This window comes from Monodelphis domestica, chromosome 8 (assembly GCF_027887165.1).
Source record: "Monodelphis domestica isolate mMonDom1 chromosome 8, mMonDom1.pri, whole genome shotgun sequence".
Lineage (NCBI taxonomy): Eukaryota > Metazoa > Chordata > Mammalia > Didelphimorphia > Didelphidae > Monodelphis > Monodelphis domestica.
Window position 1 is genome coordinate 180,061,976 of NC_077234.1, and position 20,937 is coordinate 180,082,912.

The 20,937-nt window shown below is 37.1% G+C and overlaps 1 long non-coding RNA gene across 1 annotated transcript in view; it reads left to right on the forward strand.

The window, feature by feature from the left end:
* Positions 1 to 20,937, forward strand: part of LOC130455832 (uncharacterized) — a 50,448-nt gene that overhangs the window by 23,395 nt on the left and 6,116 nt on the right. The window contains exon 2 of the long non-coding RNA XR_008914000.1: positions 4,283 to 4,330. This is a non-coding gene — a long non-coding RNA (uncharacterized LOC130455832). The remainder of the gene's footprint in view (positions 1 to 4,282; positions 4,331 to 20,937) is intronic.

Sequence of the window (20,937 nt, forward strand, 5' to 3'; positions counted from 1 at the left end):
ACACTATTTAGCTTTATATCCTAATGGATCCTCTCCCCTCTGGGTTTTCATGATCCTGCTGTCTTTCTCTTTATTCTGCTACCTGTCTGACCTAGATTTTCATCTTTGTCATATTTCACTGTGTGTGCCCCAAGACACTGACCTGAGTCTTCTTCTGCTATCTTTATCTATCTCCCTTAGTGATCTTCTCAGCTCCCACACACAGATTCATTTGTCATTTCTATGAAGATCATTCCCAGATTTGTATATCTTATTCTAATTTCTCTTTGGACATGCATCCTTTATCTATAACTATCCATTTCATATTGGTTATCCCAAAAAAGACTCAAAGTCAACATATCTAAAACTGAACTTATTATCTATTCCCCTGTCAAGGTGGAAATCTAGAAGTCCCCAGTTTATTTGGTTGGGAGGCAGAAACCCCAGGTTTTGACCTTGTCATAGGAGAGTTTCCCCCTGAGGAAAGGTCCCACTTCACCAGACAAGACCCCATCAGAAGTCAAGTAACTCTTTTGTCTCCAGAAGCCTTTCCCAGTATATCACACCCTCCTTCAAGGATCAAACTCTGGACCTTCAGCTTGCCAGACTGACACATTACCTACTGCATCAAAGCTAAAGTGGATGTCTACTATCTGGTGAAGTGGGACCTTCCCTCAGGGGGAAACTCTCCTGTGACAAGGTCAAAACCTGGGGTTTCTACCCTCAAACTGAATAAACTGGGGATTTCTAGATTTCCACATTGACACACCTAAACCCTTCCTTCATGTGAATATTTCCATGACTATTGAGATCATCAGCATTCTCTCACTTTCCTGGGTTCATAATCTTAGTATCCTCCTCAACTTCTTACACACCACACTCACCCCATATTTTTTGTTATTTCTAAGCCATTCTCAAATTGACAAATTGTCAAAGGATATGAACAAACAATTTTCAGATGAAGAAATCAAAGCTATCAATCATCATACCAAAACAAACACTTGAAATCTCTCTTGATTAGAGAAATGCAAATTAAAACTCTCAGGTATCAACTCACACCTATGAGACTGACCAATATGACAGCAAAGGAAAGTGACAAATATTGGAGGTCATGCAGCAAAATATGGATATTAATGAATTGTTGGTAGAGCTGTGAACTGATCCAACCATTCTGGAGGACAATGTGGAATTCTGCCCAAAGGGCTATAAAATTGTGCATATCCTTTGATCCTGAAATACCACTTCTGGGTCTAGATCCCAAAGAGATCATAAAAAGGGGGTAAGGACCTACTTGTACAAAAATATTTATGACCAGCTCTTTTTGTGATGGCAAAGAATTGGAACCTAAAGAGATGTTCCTCATTTGAGGAATGGCTGAACAAATTGTGGTATTTGATGGTGATGGATACCTTTGTGCTATAAGAAATGATGATCAGGATGATTTCAGAAAAAGCTAGAAAGATATGAACTTGTGAGAACAATGTACACAGTAACAGTAATACTGTTAGCTACTCATAGCAGTACCAGGATAGTTCTAAAGGACTTATGACAAAGAATACTATCCACCTCTGGAGAAAGAACTTCTAAAGTATGATGCAGATCGAAGGATAATACTTTTCAAATTAGTTTACTTATGATTTTATTTTCGGGTTTTGTTTTTATATGAGTATGTTCTTAAAACAATGACCACTATAGAAGTATGTTTTGCATGATAATGCATGCATAATCCAGATCAAATTGCTTACCATCTCTAAAAGGGGTTAGGGAGGGAGGGAAAAAGGGAGGAAGAGAGACAATTTGGATCTTATAATTTTGGAAGACATTGAAATTTGTTATTGCATGAATTTGGGAAAATAAAATATCTTTGAATACAATTTTAAAAAGTTTGTTATTTCTATTTTCATAGCATCTCTTATCTATGTCCCCTTTTCTTCACTCATACAATCTAGCTGAGAACACCATCATTTCTCCTTTGGACTATTGCAATAGCTTTCTAATTGTTCTTTCTACTTCTTTCCTTAGCCCAATGCATACTTCGCTTAAAGAACAAAGTGAAATCTTCACCCTAATCAATAAACTCCCAGTTACTTCTGGGATCAAAGATAAAATTCTCTTTTTACATTTAAGGCTTTTTGCCACCAGGTCCCTTCTGATCTTTACAGTCTTCTCAAACTTGGTGCCACACTACATACTCTAAATCTAATGATACCAGTCTACTTGCTCTTCCTTGAACACAATATTCCAATCTCCTTATTTGTCTTCTCTAGTTTATTTGAAGATTTAGCTCAGGTATCACTTTCTGCCGAAGACCTTAACAGTCCTTCTAGTCACTCAGGCCTTCCAACCCTCTAAGGCTATCTTCTTTTTACTATATCTACCATACCTATGCTGATGTAGTAATATTTTGTCTCCCTCATTATTCTACAAGGTTCTTTAGGGCAGGGAATGTTTTTGTATTTTTGCCTTTTTTGAAATGCCTGGTGCTTACTATGTACCAAGCACATAATAGCACACAATAGATGCTATTTATTATAGTAATAATTATTTATAAATTAACTAATTTATTAATAACCAATAATTAACTATTAATAAATTAGTAGATAATAAATGAATGTTTAAGTAATAAATGCTTAACATTAATTCTGACTATGAATCCAATGTTAATTCTACTATCTTCTAGATCACTGCCTGATCTTATTTCAAAATTGCTGCCCATCCTGCTGTTGTAGAGCCTCTTAAACTATGAATGCTTTGATTCATTTTATAGTGTTTAGTTCTGGGGATTCTGTGTCCCTTTCTTATGCTAGGGGGGAAAATAAGCTCACTACTTAGAATTTTCCAATTGCAAGTACAATCCTTTCTGACTTTGAGGTATATAAATGAACTGCTACTGTTGACTAGGTAATATGTGCCAGCATACACACATTTATGCATGATTATAGTCATAGTTAAAACCTTTCTTCCTTTGTGGAATCTTTGTATCAGATGTCTATTTCCACCATACAAACTGAGTTAACATTCCTATGTAGAGTACAGAGAAAGAAAGATACAAGCACCTCAGTCAAGCTTTTGATATTCATGAGAGAGAATAGCCCAAGGCTATCCTCCTGGCTGTGTCTTATGATTTAAGAAGTAAAGTTCAGTAGGAAGACTCCAGACTATTCTAATTGACTACTATCTTGTATCTCTATGTGATTGTAATTGCTTATTTCTTTTGCTCTTGAAACTAACCAAGATCTCTCCTGGTTTCCCAAATCAGGACTTCTTAGATCCTTCTGTGCCCAAACTGCCCCATAGCACCTGGGATCATAGGTAAAATCTCCCATGTTCCCTTTTGACAGTCAACCTTGAGTGAATTGGGAAATAATCTAGTCCTCAGTTCCCATGTCCCTTACCCTATTGCTTCACTCAAAGTTCATAAAGCACAATTATGGAATGGGAACTAACAGACAGACCATACACCTTCCTAGCTAGAAGCCCTGAAAAAAAGAAATCATCTCCAACACATATCAGAAACATGTTTCCTATTCCAAAAGGGAACCATTTTTAGAGGAGCTATCATAGCCTAACATCACCCCAATCAGGATGAGTAGTATTATGGACCCTACCACCCCCTTGTCTCTAGTCACCAATAAGTGATATCTTTTAACACATCTTTTGGGACATGTTTTATTTACCCTTTCCTCTTATAATGCAAATACTAGGTTACCACCTTGCCATTCATTTACTGCCAAACACAGGATCTGTATTGGAGAGAAAAAATTGATCAACTCTCTTTTAAAACTCCTTGAACTCATACAGAACCCTCATTCCAAGGCATCAATGAATGACCCTCATTAACTGCCTTCTCCTGCCCCCATTATCTCTTAAAACCTTCTACTGATTACCTCCCATCAGATGTTGATGGACTTCAATTCAATTTAATTCAATAATCATTTATTAAGCACCACCATTTGCCAGATGAGAAAAAAATATGATTTAGGGTTCATGGCCTCACTATGACACATACTACCTAAGCAATGCCTCTGAGAATATAATTGGAGGTGACTTGCATTGCTAAAAGGAATTCCTATATGGGTGTTCTTTAAAAAGTCAAATATTTCTCCCTATGTAGTAGGCACTGAGGATAAAGGCAAAAATGAATCAACTCCTACTATTTAAAGTTTTCTTCAGGCTAACTTCCTTTGCCATCCAACTAGTTTTCATCAGTATCAACTAATACAGACCTCCCCACTTGTTGGTCAAACTGCTTGTAGCTATGATGATCTCCTTGGTTAATCTTGTCCTTTTCTTCTTTCTCCAGGGTAGTGTGAAGACTGGATTTGGCTCTCCCCTGATTGTAACAATGAAGGTACTTAGCTCTTCCTTTATTGTAAAGATTGAATTGTAATCCCCTGTCTATTTTTAGATATTAATCCCCAAAGTGTAAACCCAGTATTTAAAATAGACATACCCATTTTAACCACAAAAAGGTATGAACACCCATTTCATAGATTGAGTTGGGAGGTCTGTGAAAGAGTGGATAGTCCTGGTGTGGAGCATCAACTGTGATTGATAGATGTAAATTTTAGGGGAGGTGACACAAGAGGAAAAAGATCTTTAAATAATGGAAACAGAGACACACAGAGATCAATCAGTCACTCGGACTTGGAGTGAAGATTCAGTCACTAGAAGTTGGACTGGAAGACAGACTCTTGAATGGAGTAAGGAGAGACTCTCAGACTTGGAGTAAAATCTTCAGTGACTTGGGCTTGGACTGGAATCGACAGTCACTTAGAGGAGAGATTGGAAGACAGTCACTCGGAATTGGAGTGAAGAGATACACTTGAGAAGAGACTGGAAGACAGACACTCAGACTCTGAGTGAAGACACTTGGCTGTGGAAGTGGACTTCTGGAGGAGCTTGTGTGGGAGACCTCAGACTGCTTTCTTTTTAGACAGTCACTGTGGTGAGTGTAAAGGCTGACTTCTTTCCTTGCCCTTTCTGGAGGTGTGAACCTCCGAGAAAGGCTCATCATCTTCAGACTTCTTTCCCCTGACTAGTGCCTTAGAGTTTCTAATTGGTTCAGAGGAAGCTGGAGCTTTCTCCCTCCCTCTCTCTTCCCTTTGTTCTCTTCCTTAATATCTTCCTCTATTATAAAAATAAACTGCCATTAATTCCATTTACTTGAGTAATTCATTTTGGGATTTAGAGATTAAATCCCTAGCAACCACCAATTAAATATTCAATCCAACTATAAATCTAACAATAGTAAGTAGAAGAGACTAGGAGTCAGGGAGAACAATAAGTTATCTCAAAAGTTCAAATTTGAGATAAGGTTCTGAAATGGGGTGCTGAAAGTAATAGCCCTTATTTCCCTAGGGCTTACGGCTTAAAGTGCACATTCCTATCATTTAAAAGGTGTTGAAATTGTATCTCTGAGAGGGTTTGACTTGCCTATGATCACATAGCTATAAAGTATCTTTAGTCAGGATTTGAATTTGGATTTCTTGGCTGGAAGTCCAAGACTCTCTTCATTGGTTCTTCTTCCCTTTCTAAGCAGGGACATTGAAATGATAGATTTCAGGGGTGTTAAGAAGTCGAAATAATGAGGATTTTGTGATAGCCTGAGTATAAGCATTGGAAATGAGATTTCATCCTAAAATCCTTTGATTTGAGAGCCATTGTTCTTCGATGGTGCTTCCAATTATAGGATCATAGGATCATAGGTCTAGGGAACATTAAGCAATCATTGAATCAAACTCTCTCATTTTACATATACAGAAGCTGAGGTACAGAGAGGTTGTTAGTGCCTAAATTCAAACAGTGTCTAAGGCAAAATTATCATTCAAATCTTCTTGACTCCAAGTCTAACACTCCATTTAACATGCCACCTTGAACTCTTTCCTTAATCAGAGTCTATTGCAGAATAGCAGGAGCCTTCCTTGTTTTCTATGTCTTCTGAAAGTTGATTTGCTAATAATTTCATCACAGCAGGAATTTATCAGATGTTCTGCCTTTAACAAAGAGAGACTATTATCATATGTCAGAATTGTTGAAGTTTCTCATCACAACCATATGTGCCTCAATATGTGATTTTTGGTTTCTATCAAAAACTAATTGTTCAATTTCTTCAGCTAGTCTGAGGACCTGTGTTATAATCTAAACACTATCTTGCCTGGTTTCTCCTCATTTGCTCTTTATCCAAATGCTTTTTAGCTTGCCTCTCCAAGCATATTCATGGTTTTCCATACAATTAAACATCTTATTTATAATGGAATCATTTTTCCAATTCTACTGAATATATTCCTCTTAAAAGATGTACCTTTTCTTTGCCAGATTCCTTCAGTCAATACCCACCATCCATGATGGTGAATAATAGCACTAATAAATACATTTGATGAGCAAATAATTTTATTGTCATGTCTTTTGTCAAGTCACATCAGGTAATAAACCACTTGTGTTAACTCTTCAAAAAAATCTTCCTCTGTTTATGTCTGAAGAAAAGTGGACAATTCTGCAGTCCATTTAACTATACAGTTGCAATTCCCATTTTCTTATTTTCCATTTTTACCAGTGAATATTTGTTAAAATTAATTTTATAGAATCTATTTCTGGTTACCATTTTGGAAATTGTTGGGAGCATATTTTAATTAAGTTCTGTAATAGATGGATATTTGAGAGTGTATATTGATTGATTCTCTAGATGACTAATGGATCAAGTTTGTCTACCCTCCTCTCTCTTCCTCTCATTTCCTCCCTCTTCAGAAGCCTTTCAACTTCCCATACCCCTTCTTCTTCTTCCCTCAGATCACTCAGTGTGAGCTATGCGATTTCAGAGGAAATACTCTTTTCTCTTCTTTTCTCTTAGAAGGGTTTATTTAGGGAAGACAGGACAAGGATGAAGGATACGGTAGGATATCCCTAGTCTCTACAGGGAGCTTTGGTTTGGAGGATATTGGGAGAATATAGCAATCCAGTCACTCTTGTGAAATAGAGTCAGTCAAAGAGATATAAGGACAATTGTCTTTCTTCTTTTTTCCTCTTTCCAATCTGCCAGGTCACCTCCAACTTTGATTAATTCAAGTCCCAGAGAATACAATTAGTTTCTTTCCTTCACCACCATCAGCCACACCAACCAAAGCCCAGTTCAGCCCAGTTCAGCCATTGGCTTGACTCAACTGTCTTTCCCAGTAAAATTCCAAAAGGAATGTTCACTTGACTGACAGATGATGTCCTTTGCATGCATGCCTCTTTGACATTTTAATTAATTAAGTTCTAAGGTAATAATCACTCATTGCTGTTATAAAATTCCAAAGCTAGAAAATATACAAATTACAAATAGTTAGTCACACTTCATAGGCTACTGTTGCAAAAAGAATGGCATCCCTCTATGAGTACTAAAACTAAAATAAGTACAGTCTATAACAGGAAAGTTGCAAAGCTGATCATTGCTTTTCTTTATTCAAGTGGAACTAGTAAAGTAAATACAGTGATAACTTAGTTTTATAAAATGCTTTATATTTATAAAGAACTTCACTTTTGTAATGGTAGGTTTTGTGGAAGTGGCTAGGGGACCTACTTCCAGAAAGACAAGATGATGTCTAGTGTAAGTCTTCCGCTTTCCCATCTGAAACATGCCTAGACAATCTGTGCTGATGATTCTGGTTGGCTAACCTCATGATGAAGACATGAAATATGGATTGGATGAACAGGGGTACATTCAAAATGCATTAAGAAGCTAAATCAAGGTCTTTGCTATTATTCTTTTCTACCTTGATAATTTCTGAGGATAATAAAAGTATTTATTGTGCTTCCTGTATGAGAAGAACTGTGTTAAACTGAAGATATGAACAGAAAAGTAAGATAACCCTTTTTCTCAGAGAGAGAGAGAGAGAGAGAGAGAGAGAGAGAGAGAGAGAGAGAGGAAGAGAGAGAGAGAGAGAGAGAGAGAGAGAGAGAGAGAGAGAGAGAGAGAGAGAGAGAGAGAGAGAGAGAGAGAGAGAGAGAGAGAGAGAGAGAGAGATGCTATGAATCTGTCCATGGGAAGAGGCTTCTTGCCTTTCCCATCTGAGACCAATATGTAGCTCCAGCATACTGGCTCTTTCCTATATTATATGAAGGTGATTGGTGATGGTTAAGACCTCGGGAACTCCAAAAGGAGGTCAAGAAAGTGAGTTGCTAAAAGTTGGGGAGCTAGAACCCAGACTTGGATTTGTTAGGAGTCAGACAGTGAAAAGTGAAGTCCCTCATGACCTGTTTGACCCATCTAGCCAGGGCAGAGCTTCAGACTAGTCTGTCTATTAACCATGATGCTTCTAAATGTTAACTTAGTGGAACAAATGCTATGAAAAAACTGCATTCTTTCTGAAACCATTCTTCCTAAGAACTAAGGTAGCATGTGATAATGTTTACTACAAACTATTGAGGGGAAATGTTTGTAACTTCATTCTTTCTACATTTTAAAAATAAATATCTCTTTGTAAGTGCTAATTGTTGATAACTGGTCAAATGAACACAGAAGTTCTAATTACTTGTGGTTAAGAGTGAGGAAAAAGTAACTGAATAGAGTCTTGGGTTAATAGCATTATGGAATCAACCTCCCAAGCCTTCAAAGATACTCCTATTGACCTGAGGAAGAGGTACAGTTGTTTTGTTCTGGGAGAGTTAAGTACAGACTGTCATTACACTTACATTATCTCATTTAACCCATTCCCAAACTCAAAGCTAGGTATTTCAAGGATTATAACCGTAGATTCCAAATGAGAAAATAAACATTCAGAAAAGCTGAAGGACTTGCCTAAAGGAATATACATCTGGGATAGACTGAAATAAATTCAAGGGTACAGGGTCCACATCAGATGCTCTTTCAAGAACACAGCCTTTATTGATCATAGATAGTCTGTAGAAGCTAGTTCACATGCCAGTTTCCCTCTTTATAAAGTGACCACACTATCTACATTCAAAGAAGTATTGAGGGACATTCAAAAGCATCATTATTGTGACTGTTACTGAGGATTAGAATCAAAATAAAGAAATGGTAATTAGTATTTGGGTTTCTTTTTCTCTCTTCCTAGCTCATCAAAACCATTTTTTAAAAAAGCCTGTCTATTTCACAAGTGCCATCTAATGGATTTCAGTGTTTTGTTTTAATTGTGCTTATCAAAGTGTAGATGATTTTTCATTTGCATTCATAATAGACCTCTTTCAAAATGTGTTGACTTTCAGGTGGTTTTGAAAGACCCTTCATATGTCTTTGCATTTTAGATGGTTCTGATTAGCTATAAAATACATATGCTAAAAGCTTAAGCAATTCAACTTACTTGCACTTATGATTTTCTAGTATAATTATCTGTAGTTATTATATGTAGATAAAGCAGATAGATACATTTCTCAGAGGTGTCTATCACCTAAAAAATCACTTTAGGTTAGAAATATTGAGGAAGGAAATATGTCACATGCAGCAGCAGCTTTGTATATGTTATACTTTATACTTCAGTGATCTCTAATTTAATTGGTGTGTATATTCTCTGCCCTAGAGCAGATTCCAAATATTTTATAACTACCAAATATTGTTTCCAAGGCAAAATTCCCAAAGCACATGTCTCAAGAAATCACAGTGTGCTCAAGAAACTCCAGTGGCTCCCTATTACCAATAGGAGAAAATATGACATCTGTTTAGCATTTACAATTCTTCCCAATCTAACTCCAACTGATCTTTATGGATTTGTTGGAGATTATTTCTTCTACATTCCATAGTCCAACTAAACTTGCTGTATTTCTCATGTGGCCTTTCATCTCCTCTCGTTGTGCCTTATATTAACCACTGGTGTTTAGAAAGTACTCCTACAATATATAGAAAAAGACAGATAGACAGACAGACAGACAGATAGATAGATATAGATAGATGATAATCAAGATAAAGTTAGAGATAAATAATTGTTTTAATGACAAGATCTGCTCATCACTTTTCTACCTCAAACCATTCCACAATTGAGAATATAAGAAAAACAAAACCCACTACACATATTTATTCAATCAAAACAAATTTCCACATTGGAAATGCCTGAAAAATTTATTTGTCTTATATTGTGTTCTGAGTCCTTTGCTTTTCTGTCAGTACACAAAGTGACCCCTTTCATAATAAGTCCTCTTAAAGCCTTATTGGTTATTATATCAACAGTTCAGCAAATAGTATTCTACTACATTTATATACCATAATTTGTTCTTCTATTTTCCAATTTATGGGCAAACCCTCAGATTCCTATGTTTTGCCACATCAAAAAGAACTATGAATATTTTTGTACATCCTTAGAGGTTGTTTTCCTTAGGACTCAATGGGTCTCAATTTAACTTTCCTCTAATTTTCCCTCCCCCTTGTGGAAAATATATTGAATTGCAATATATATCTTTGGCACCTGTGCCATAGGTTCACTATCACTGGCCTAGGCAATGGGAGTTAAATGACTTGCCCAGGGTCATGAAATATTTGGCCAGCAAGAGGGTCTCACACACATACACTGGGAAACTGGAGAGAAGGAAAGAAAGAATTGAGAGAATAAAGAGATTGATCATCCCCTTTCTTCCCCTTGGGGAAAGTAACCTGGCTTTGTTGCTTTGAGGGAGAGAGTATGTCTCCTCAGAGAGTGGTTCTGGGAGGTGGAGGTTAAACTAGAGACAAGAACTTTAGTGAAATGGCACACAGCTTCCCTTCTTGGTCTCAGCTATAGTTGAGATACCAGATGGACATTCTTGTCTGTGAGTCCTTCAAGTACACCAACTGACACTTATTCTCCCCAAAAAAACCTGAAGTTACTCCTCTGCCTAGAGGAGAGGATCACTCCTTTGGATCTAGTTGTTTGGATCCCTAGGATCCTGAATTAACCCTCCTTTTTGGGAAGAGGTATAGTTCTCCCCAAATCTTCAGCCCCCTTCCTTAGTGTCAGGAACTAGGCAGACCTGATCTAGGTAGTAACACTTTATTTGGGATCACTCAGGGAAGGGAGGGATGAAGGTATTAGGTGAGGAAAGTGGGTAGCAGGAATCCCTATTGATTGGCAGGCTGACCCCCCTAAATCTCAGGGATCCAGGCTTTCAGCCTTGACCCCTCTTCTGGTCAGCTGCTGACTTGGTCCCTACTCCTGAGCTAATCTAGTTAGAATAATGGAGTTCAGGACAAGCTGGGGAGAATGGTGGAGACAACTCTTTGGAGAGGAGTTTCTCAGTAGAAGGCTTTCTTCAAAGTCCCAGTCTTAAGCTGTGTGTGAGAGATTTCAGGGGTTCACTGGGAAACAGTTGATATCCAGAGGGACCCCAGCCTCAAAGATCCTATCCTCATGCTGAAGGAGTAAAGTGAGCTGGCAGTTTTTGAGTTCTCTCAGCTTCTGTTCTCCCACTGGAATCTTGAATTTTTTTCCTTTTCTCTACCCCTGTGCTTTCTCTTTGCAGCTGATTTCTGCCAAAGGTTTCTCACTTACAACTTCTCTTACAGTCACATAGCTAGGAAGTGTCTGAGTCCAGATTTGAACTTCCTGTCTCTAGGTTTGGCTCTTCCTCCACTGATACATATATACATACATACATACATACATACATACATATATATATATATATATATATGTGTATGAAATAATTTCATATAGCTTTCTCTCCCCCAAGAAGAGTTCGATTCTAAGGTCAGGCTGAAACAATTTCCCTCCCAGTCTTTGAAACTAGGTTGGGGCCTCCCTTCTTTCATTTACATTTTTTAACATTTACCTTCCATCTTTGAATCAGTACTAAGTACTGGCAGAAGAGCAGTAAGGGCTAAGCCAATGCTGGCTGGCGAACCTTTTAGAGATGGAGTGCGGTGCCCTTCCCTCACCCCACCCTCTAGACCGAGTACCATCCTGGCCCTCCCTCAGATACCACATAACATGCCCCACCCCCTTACTCCACACAGGGGAAAGAGAAAGTGCTCCCATTGGGTTGTTGGACAGAGGGGTGGGTGATGTGAAAAAATATCTTCAGGTGGAGAGAGGGAAGGGAGCAGCTTCACCTGATTCCTTCTGCCTTTCTAGTAACAAACTCTGAGGGATGTAAAGGAGGGTGGCCACATGCCCATAGAGAGTGCTGTGTGCCTGTGCCATAGGTTCATTATCACTGGGCTAATCAATGGGAGTTAAGTGACTTGCCCAGGGTCACATAGTTAGGAAGTGTCTGAGGCTAGATTTGAACCCAAGACTTCCTATCTCTAGGTTTGCCTTTTCCAACACTGAACCACCTAGCTGCTCCCATGTTTAGATCTTAAAAGGATAAAAGGATTAAGGGTAGGGTGAACCCTGACCCACTTGAGAAGATTAAGGGAAGTCAGCAAGCTCTAGCAGGCATGTTGGACTCCACCTGGTTTAATGAGTTGACATCTTCCCATCTGAAGCAAAGACATCCCACTCTTGTGATGAATAAGGAAGAGTTGAGGTCCCTAAGTCTACTTCTTCAGTGGCTATTTACTAATCAGTAAAGTCTTGGAATGTCGGGGGGGGGGGTAGGGACTGAGTGATGAGCTCCCAAGGGATATATAAAGAGATATATGAGAGGAGTTGTCTCCCTTTTGTGCCCACTCAGAGTGTGGAGGGAATCAACTGACCAGTTTAGAATGACTTAAGTGGTCAATTAATACTTACTTTAAAATTAAGAAATATTGCATCTTGAGAATTTCAATCATTACACCATTCTTCCCTCTTTTACTGTAGAATAAAAAAATATTTCCATCTATGTGTGTGTGTGTGTTTAAACATATATTCTTTCTTTTTTCCTTTGACCACATCAGATATGAGGTTCAAGTTCAGTTGCTTCTCCCAACTCCTGCTCCTTAATTTATACCACCTACTTGTAAATTCTGATAATATAAAATTATGTTCCCTAATCTTCCTTTTCTCTCCTTTCCCCCACCAATGTATTTTCTCCCTTCTCTTTTATTATTTTCTTAAGACCATCAAGAAATGAGGGAACTACTCCCAGACCTTCTTTTACTGTACTCTGTCTATACACCATAATGATGATGGTGATTAAAGGGGATGCATGTTTTGTCTCCCCAATTTTGTATGTAAGCTGCTTGTCTTTGTTTAATCCTTTATCATTGTTTATTCATGTTTAACTTTTTATGTTTCTCTTCACTACTGTATTTGTACTTCAAAGTTTTTTGGCAGCTCTGGTCTTTTTATTTGCACATTCTCTTTCATGAAAGTTCCATTCTCCTCATCCTCTCCAACCAACATTATGCTCAGTTTTGTTGTGCAAGTTATTCTTGGTATACCTTTAGCCTTTTGAAGTATCATATTCCAAATTCTCTGTTCTTTTATAGTGATAAATGCTAAATTATGTTTGATCTTGACTGTGGCTCATTGGTACTTGAACCCCTTTTTAAAATATGTTTTATCTTTTTCCCAATCACATGAAAAAACAATTTTAAGATAATTACTTGAAAATTTGGTATTCCACATTCTCACTCTCCCTTTCATCCTTCCATCTTTCTCTGAGATGGTGTACAATTTGATGTAGGTTGTACAAATGTAATCAGGAAAAACATATTTCCATGTTAATCATGTTGTAAAATAAAACACTGATGCTCCTCCCCCCAAAAATACAAAAATAAAGTGAAAAATAGTATTCTCTATCATCAGACTATCAGTTCTTTCTCTGGATGTGTATACCATTTTTCACTATGAATTTTTTTATTTTGGATCATTGTATTGCTGAGACTAGTTAAGTCATTAGAGATGATTATTTTATAATATTGCTGTGATTGCATTTAGTGTTCTCCTGATTCTACTCATTTCACTTTGCATCAATTCATTTATGTTTTTCCTGTCTTTTCTGAAATTATCTGGTCTGTTATTTCTTATAGTATTCCTTAAAAAAATATATCATAATTTGTTCAGCCACTCCTCAATTGATGTTTCCTCTCAATTTCAAATTCTTTGCCACCACAAAAAGAGCTGCTATAAATAATTTTGTACATATATGTCCTTTCTTCTCCCTTTAAAAATCTCTTTGGGATATAGACCTAGTATGAGTATTGCTGGGTCAAAGAATATGCATAGTTTTGTACCCCTTTGGGCATAGTTTGAAATTGATTTCCAGAATGGTTGGATCATTTCACAACTCTAGAAATAGTGCATTAGAGTTCAAATCTTCCAACATGAGCTGCCCTGATCTCACAGCTGATCTATGAGGTGGTATTTCAGAGCTGTTTTAATTGAATTTCTCTAGTCAATAGTGTTTTGAAACATTTTTTCATATGATTATAGTTGGTTTTTATTCATCTGAAAACTGCCTGGTCATATCTGTTGATCATTTATTAATTGGGGAATAATTTTTATTCTTACAAAGTTGAATCAATTCTCTGTCTATATGTTAAAAAAATTAGACCCTTATCAAAGAAAATTGCTATAAAATGTTTTCACAGTTATGATTATTGTGTTTTTCCTTCCATTCTATTTGTCTCCTGTTCATCTTTCTCTCTGCCTCTTTTAACTCTATCCCTTTTTCAAAAATATTTTATTTCTGGCCACTTTCCCTTACAATCTTCCTTCTATTCTATCAGCTCCCCCTACTTCTCTTATAACCCTCTACTCTTCCTCCCATTTAGGGTGTTAGACTTCTCTGTCTCAGTGAGTATGCTTTTCTCTTTTTTTTAAATTTATTTTATGTATTTTTTTCTAGATTTCATGTCAATTAGCTGCATGACAATTTTAATATATTCATTTTCCAACATTTTACAATCCATATTCTATCCCATTCTTCAACCTCTCCCCAAGAAGCCCGGTAATATAATATAGATATAGGTAATATATATATACATATATTATCAGGTAATACATATTTCCCTGTTTTGTCATGTTGTGAAACAAAATATATGTTGCTTATAGTAGAAAAAAATTCATGGAGAAAATAAAGCAAAGAATGGTATGTTTCAATCTGCATTTAGACTCTACTACTTCTACAGCAATGTAGACCCTTTTTCATCATGAGCCCCTTCAAGTTGTCCTAAAACCTTGCCTTGTTGATAATAGTTTTCATTGACAGTTGATCATCATACATTATTGTTGTTATTGTGTACAAAGTTCTCCTGGTTCAACTCACTTCACCTTGCATCACTTCATATGTCTTTCCAGGTTTTTTGTGATCATATTGTTTGTTGTTTCTTATGGCACAGTAGTATTCCATTACAATCATTACACAATTTTTTCCGCTATTCCCCACTTGATAGACATCCCTTTAGTTTTCAGTTCTTTGCCACCACAAAAAGAGCTACTATAAATATTTTAGAGCATATAGTTTCTTTTAATTTTTCCTTGGTTACCTTGGAAAATTAACCAGAGTGATATTTCTGGATCAAAAGGAATACAGTTTTATAACTCTGAGTATTCTTCCAGAATACTCTCCAAAAGGGTTGGATCAGTTCACAGTTTCACCAATGTACTAGTATCCACATTTTTCAACATGCTCTCCAACATTTGTCATTTTGTGCTTTTATCATTTTAGCCACTCTGATAGGTGTAAGATATCTCAGAATTGTTTTTATTTGCATTTTTAAAATATTTTATTTGATCATTTCCAAGCATTTTTCATTAAAGACATAGATCATTTTCTTTTCCTCCCCCCACCCCCCATAGCCGATGTGTAAATCCACTGGGCATTACATGTTTTCTTGATTTGAACCCATTGCTATGTTGATAATATTTGCATTAGAGTGTTCATTTAGAGTCTCTCCTCTGTCATGTCCCCTCAACTGCTGTATTCAGGCAGTTGCTTTTCCTCGGTGTTTCTACTCCCACAGTTTGTCCTCTGCTTATGAATGGTGTTTTTTTCTTCTAGATCCCTGCACATTGTTCAGGAACATTACACCGCCACTAATGGAGACGTCCATTACGTTCGATTATACCACAGTGTATTAGTCTCTGTGTACAATGTTCTCCTGGTTCTGCTCCTCTCGCTCTGCATCACTTCCTGGAGGTTGTTCCAGTCTCCATGGAATTCCTCCACTTTGTTATTCCTTTTAGCACAATAGTATTCCATCACCAACATATACCACAACTTGTTCAGCCATTCCCCAATTGAAGGGCATCCCTTCATTTTCCAGTTTTTGGCCACCACAAAGAGCACAGCTAGGAATATTTTTGTGCAAGTCTTTTTGTCAATTATCTCTTTGGGGTACAGACCCAGCAGTGCTATGGCTGGATCAAAGGGCAGACAGTCTTTTATCGTCCTTTGGGCATAGTTCCAAATTGCCCTCCAGAATGGTTGGATCAGTTCACAACTCCACCAGCAATGAATTAATGTCCCGACTTTGCCACATCCCCTCCAGCATTCATTACTTTCCTTTGCTGTTATGTTAGCCAATCTGCTAGGTGTGAGGTGATACCTCAGAGTTGTTTCAGACGACCCTGTTCTCTGAGAGGGGAAGGGCCACGGCTTCCCGGAGCTCTGAGGGCAGTGACTTTCACTGAGATTCTGATAGAAGGATCCGGCCTGGGGGTTACAATCTCGGGTCTAAGTTTCCCTCTGTAGCCTTGGACTCGGCGCTCCTACCCCTTAGGTCCAAGTGATCTCGGGTTCTGACTTTTGAACTTATTGCTTTCCTTTGAATCTTGACTATATTGATTTTATTTGTACAAAACCTCAATTTAATGTATTCAAAATTATCTATTTTACATTTTCCCATGTTTTCTATCTCTTGTTTATCCATAAGTCTATTAAGTAATATGTTCTTTCTTCTAATTTGTTTATAATATCTCCGTTTATGTATAGGTCATGTATCTTTTTTATCTTATCTTGGCAAATGCTGTAAGATATTGTTTTGTATCTGGTTTCTAACAAATTGCTTTCTAGTTGTCTCAACATTTTTTACCAAATAGTGAATTCATATTAAAAAAAATTTGGATTTTTTTTTTGTCAAACACAGGGTTCCTATAATCTTATACAACTGTTTCTTGCACATATGTATGTGGAACCACTGATCTGCTTTTCTATTTCTTAGCCAGTATCAGATAATTTTGATAATTATTACTTTATAATATAGTTCAAAATCTGGTGCTGTTAGACTCCTTCAACATTTTTTTTATTATTTCCTTTGATATTTTTTACCTTTTGTTTTTCCAAATGAATTTTATTATTTTTTTTCTAGTTGAATAAAATAATTATTTTGTAATTTAATTTAATCCCTCTTGAGTGAATTCTAATGAGAATAAGTTTCAATCCTTGCCTACTCTCTGCTCTTTCATGTCAGATAATTAACCCCATTCTACGTCTCCCTTCCCCCTTTTCCCCATATATCCATATCAACATAATATCTGATTATAGTAGATTTCTTTTTTGTTTGTTTACTTGTCCATTTTCCCAGCCTACTTCCTGACTTTGGATTTGATGTTAAGGCTAGGCTCTTTTTTGTGTGAAGTTATGGCTTGGTCCTTTTGTTGCCTTCTATGGACATTGAGTACTGTATCTTTCCAGTGTTTTAAGTACAGGATGTAGACCTGCAAACTTTCAGTAGTGCTCTGGCCTACCTCCATCTCCAGTGAATAAAAAACTTTCTGTTCTGCCTCATTATAAAATGCTGGGCTGTGCAATATAATGCTCTGAATTAGAAAATCTACTAAGATGTTTATTCATTCATTTAAAAATATTTACTGAGCACTTACTGAATAGTACTGGGCCAGGAACTAAGGAATGAATCATATTTATATAAAGCATCATTCCTATCCTAATATAGCTTATCTTCTGATATAGATGGAAAAAGCATAAATAATTATATTAAATATTACATAAGTGACAGAGTAAGAACTTGAAGTTTGTTGTTCAGACATATGTACTTCTTTGTGACTCCACTTGGGCTTTTCATGGCAAAAATGTGGTTTGCTATTTCCTACTTCAACTCATTTTGCAGATGAGGAATGGAAACAAACAGGGTGAACTGATTTGCCCAACCAGTAAGTGTCTGAGGCCAGATTTGAACACAGGAAGATGTGTTCCTGATTCCAAGGTCATTGTTCAATCCACTGAACCACTTAATTACCTTTAGTAAGAACTTCATAAGAGCTTATTGATACTGATGATGATAATGATAATGATGAAGATGATAATGTTTAAAGAAATATGGAGGAAAATTCTACTTGAGATTGGAAGGCAAACATTTGGGGACATTTGATGTGAGTTTTAATGAAGAACAATTCAACAGGTAAAGAAAAAGAGGAAAAGAAAGAATAGGGCATAGGGAATATCAAAAGTAAAGGCACAGAAAGTGAATGATACAGGATATGTTAAAGGGACAGAAATGCATCTATTTTGGGAATGCTGAAGAATAAGCGAAGAATATATCTAAATGTGTGACTAAGGTATCAATGCATTGTTTTAGGAGCTAAAGTTAAGGAATTCTGAAATCAAGATGATAGAAGGTTCATAGGTATGAATGCAACTGAAACAGTTTCTTCAAAACTGCTCTCTGAAATGACTTGATTAAACAAAAAGAATATCAGCATGGTTTATTGGAAAAAATACTAGTTTTAGAGTCACAAAATCTGGCCTTAATTTCAAATTCTGCTACTTAAAATCTATATAATCACACAAGTCATGGAACTATATAATCATCTGAAGCACATAATCTTTCTGGTTCTCAATGCTCTAAACTACAAAATAAGGTCTTTGGGCTATCTTATCATCATCATCATCATCACCATCATCATCATCAGTAGTAGTAATAGAAGTATTTTTAGACTATTATAACTCTCTCTATTTGTTATATGTCTATACTTCACTGAAGCCTCACAATAATTCTTGTGTGAAGCAGATATTTCAGATATTGTGATCTTTATTCCTCAGAATAAAAAAAAACAATGTTCTTTGACTTGTCAATGGTTTTACATCTAGGAAGGAAAAGAGGGAGAGAGGGTAGGAGGGAGGAAGGGAGGAAGGAAAGGAAGAAGGGAGGAAGAAGGAAGAAAGAGAGGAAGGAAGGAAGGAATCAGTTGATTTGATCAGGCCTAAAACTAAACTATTTGAACACCTTAAAAACCACATATGGAATCCATAATTCCATTAAAAGACCAATAATTTGTTGTTCTGGGTAAGCATGGTAGCAGTCTAGACACGGGACTCTTCCTCTCCTCAGCAGCCACTGATATAGACTACCTCAAAAGACCAAAAAACCCAAATTCACAAGAATGTAGAGACTCTACAGTAGGGCACAGCATTGAAGGTACATGGGATATGGGCATTTCCATGCCATAATGGGGTGAAAAATCTCCCACCTAAACCTGAGCTGATCTACCCTCCCCCACCCTACCTACAGAGCCAGAGTCAGAGCCAGCATGCACCAGAATCAGTAAGTGAGTGAGGGGTACTTGTGGAGTGAGAAAGGGGAACCTCTAGGTCCTTGGGATCTGACTAAGACCATTGAGGACCTACCCCTGAGAGCAGCTACACCTGAAACCCCTTTGGGCTGGGGAGTGCAGACTGTGGGCACTCTCAGGAAGGAGGCACAGAGAAGAGCAGTGAACAGCAGAAGCTGTGGAGATTCAAGAGCTTGCTTCAGGCAAAATCCTTTTTCCTTGACTCCATGTAGAGAGCCTGTCCGTCTCATTCAGATTTCTGACTAAAAAGGTAAGGAAAAATCTCCACAGTGATAGCAAATTGTGCCTAGGAGCTACAACCTCCCTCCACCAAAACAACAACAACAACAACAAAAAACAAAATAAAACAAAAAGAAGGCATTCACCATTGAAAATTTTTATGGAGGTAAAACTCGGGTTACAGAGGAAATAGAGGAAGAAATTCAAACAAAGCCAAAACCTACCAAAAAAAATGGAAATTGTCCACAAGTTCTTTAAGAATTTAAATTGGAGCTTATCAAAAAGATGGAAGCCTTCTGGCAAGAAAAGTGGAAGTAGTTCAAAGAGAAAATAACAGTTTGAGGGACAAGAACTCCTGATTGGAGAAACAGCTGGAAGCCACGAAAAGCAGGATGGACCAAACCAAAAAAGAAATACAAAAGATTATAGCAGAAAATCAAAAGATTAAAGCAGAAAACCAAAAGATTATAATAGGCAACCAGGCCTTAAGGACCAGATTTGGGCAATTGGAAACCAATGATATTGCAAAACAGCAAGAATTAATAAAGCAAAGTCAAAAGACTGAAAAAATAGAAGACAACATAAAATATCTCTCTGACAAGATGACAGATCAGGAAAACAGATCATGATGAGACAATTTGAAAATTATTGGTCTATCTGAAAAGCCAGAAATAAACAGAAATATTGACATCATACTACAGGAAATCATCCAAGAAAACTGCCCTGATGTTTTTGAACAAGGAAGCAAAATAGACATTGAAAGAGTTCATATAACACCCTCTACACTAAATCCTCAAAAGACAACTCCCAGGAATGTAATTCCCAAATTCCAGAGCTTTCAAGCTAAGGAGAAAATTCTCCAATGTAATAAAGGAGATAATCTGTGGAACTATTTCTGGTTGCAGTAAATGGGTACACTCTGGCAGTGACTAGAGAGATGCTAGGGGAACCTGAGAGTGCCTAATTATAATGGAGATATAGATACTTCTGAGAGATAGAGATAAAGAGAGATATAGAGATGGTACTAGAGGGGTTACTGTGGGGTTGCCTATTGATCACTTTTGATGACTAATAGATCAAGATATTTCCTACCCTTCTCCTCCCTTCACCTCCCAGTTTCCACCCACACCCTTCTGCCTCCCTTTCCCCTCCCCCGGTCTTATTCAGCCACCTTCTAAGTAACTCAGGGGAACTATGAGATTTCAGAGAAATATTCTTTACTCTTCTCAAGTAAGGGCGTTTATTGAGAATAACATGATGGGGATTGAGGTGAAAGGGATAGGAGTGTCCATAATCTATAAGAAGAATTAGGAGGATTATAGAAAATGTCAGTCCTGTCACAACTGTGACTCAGAGACAGAGAGATGGAGGA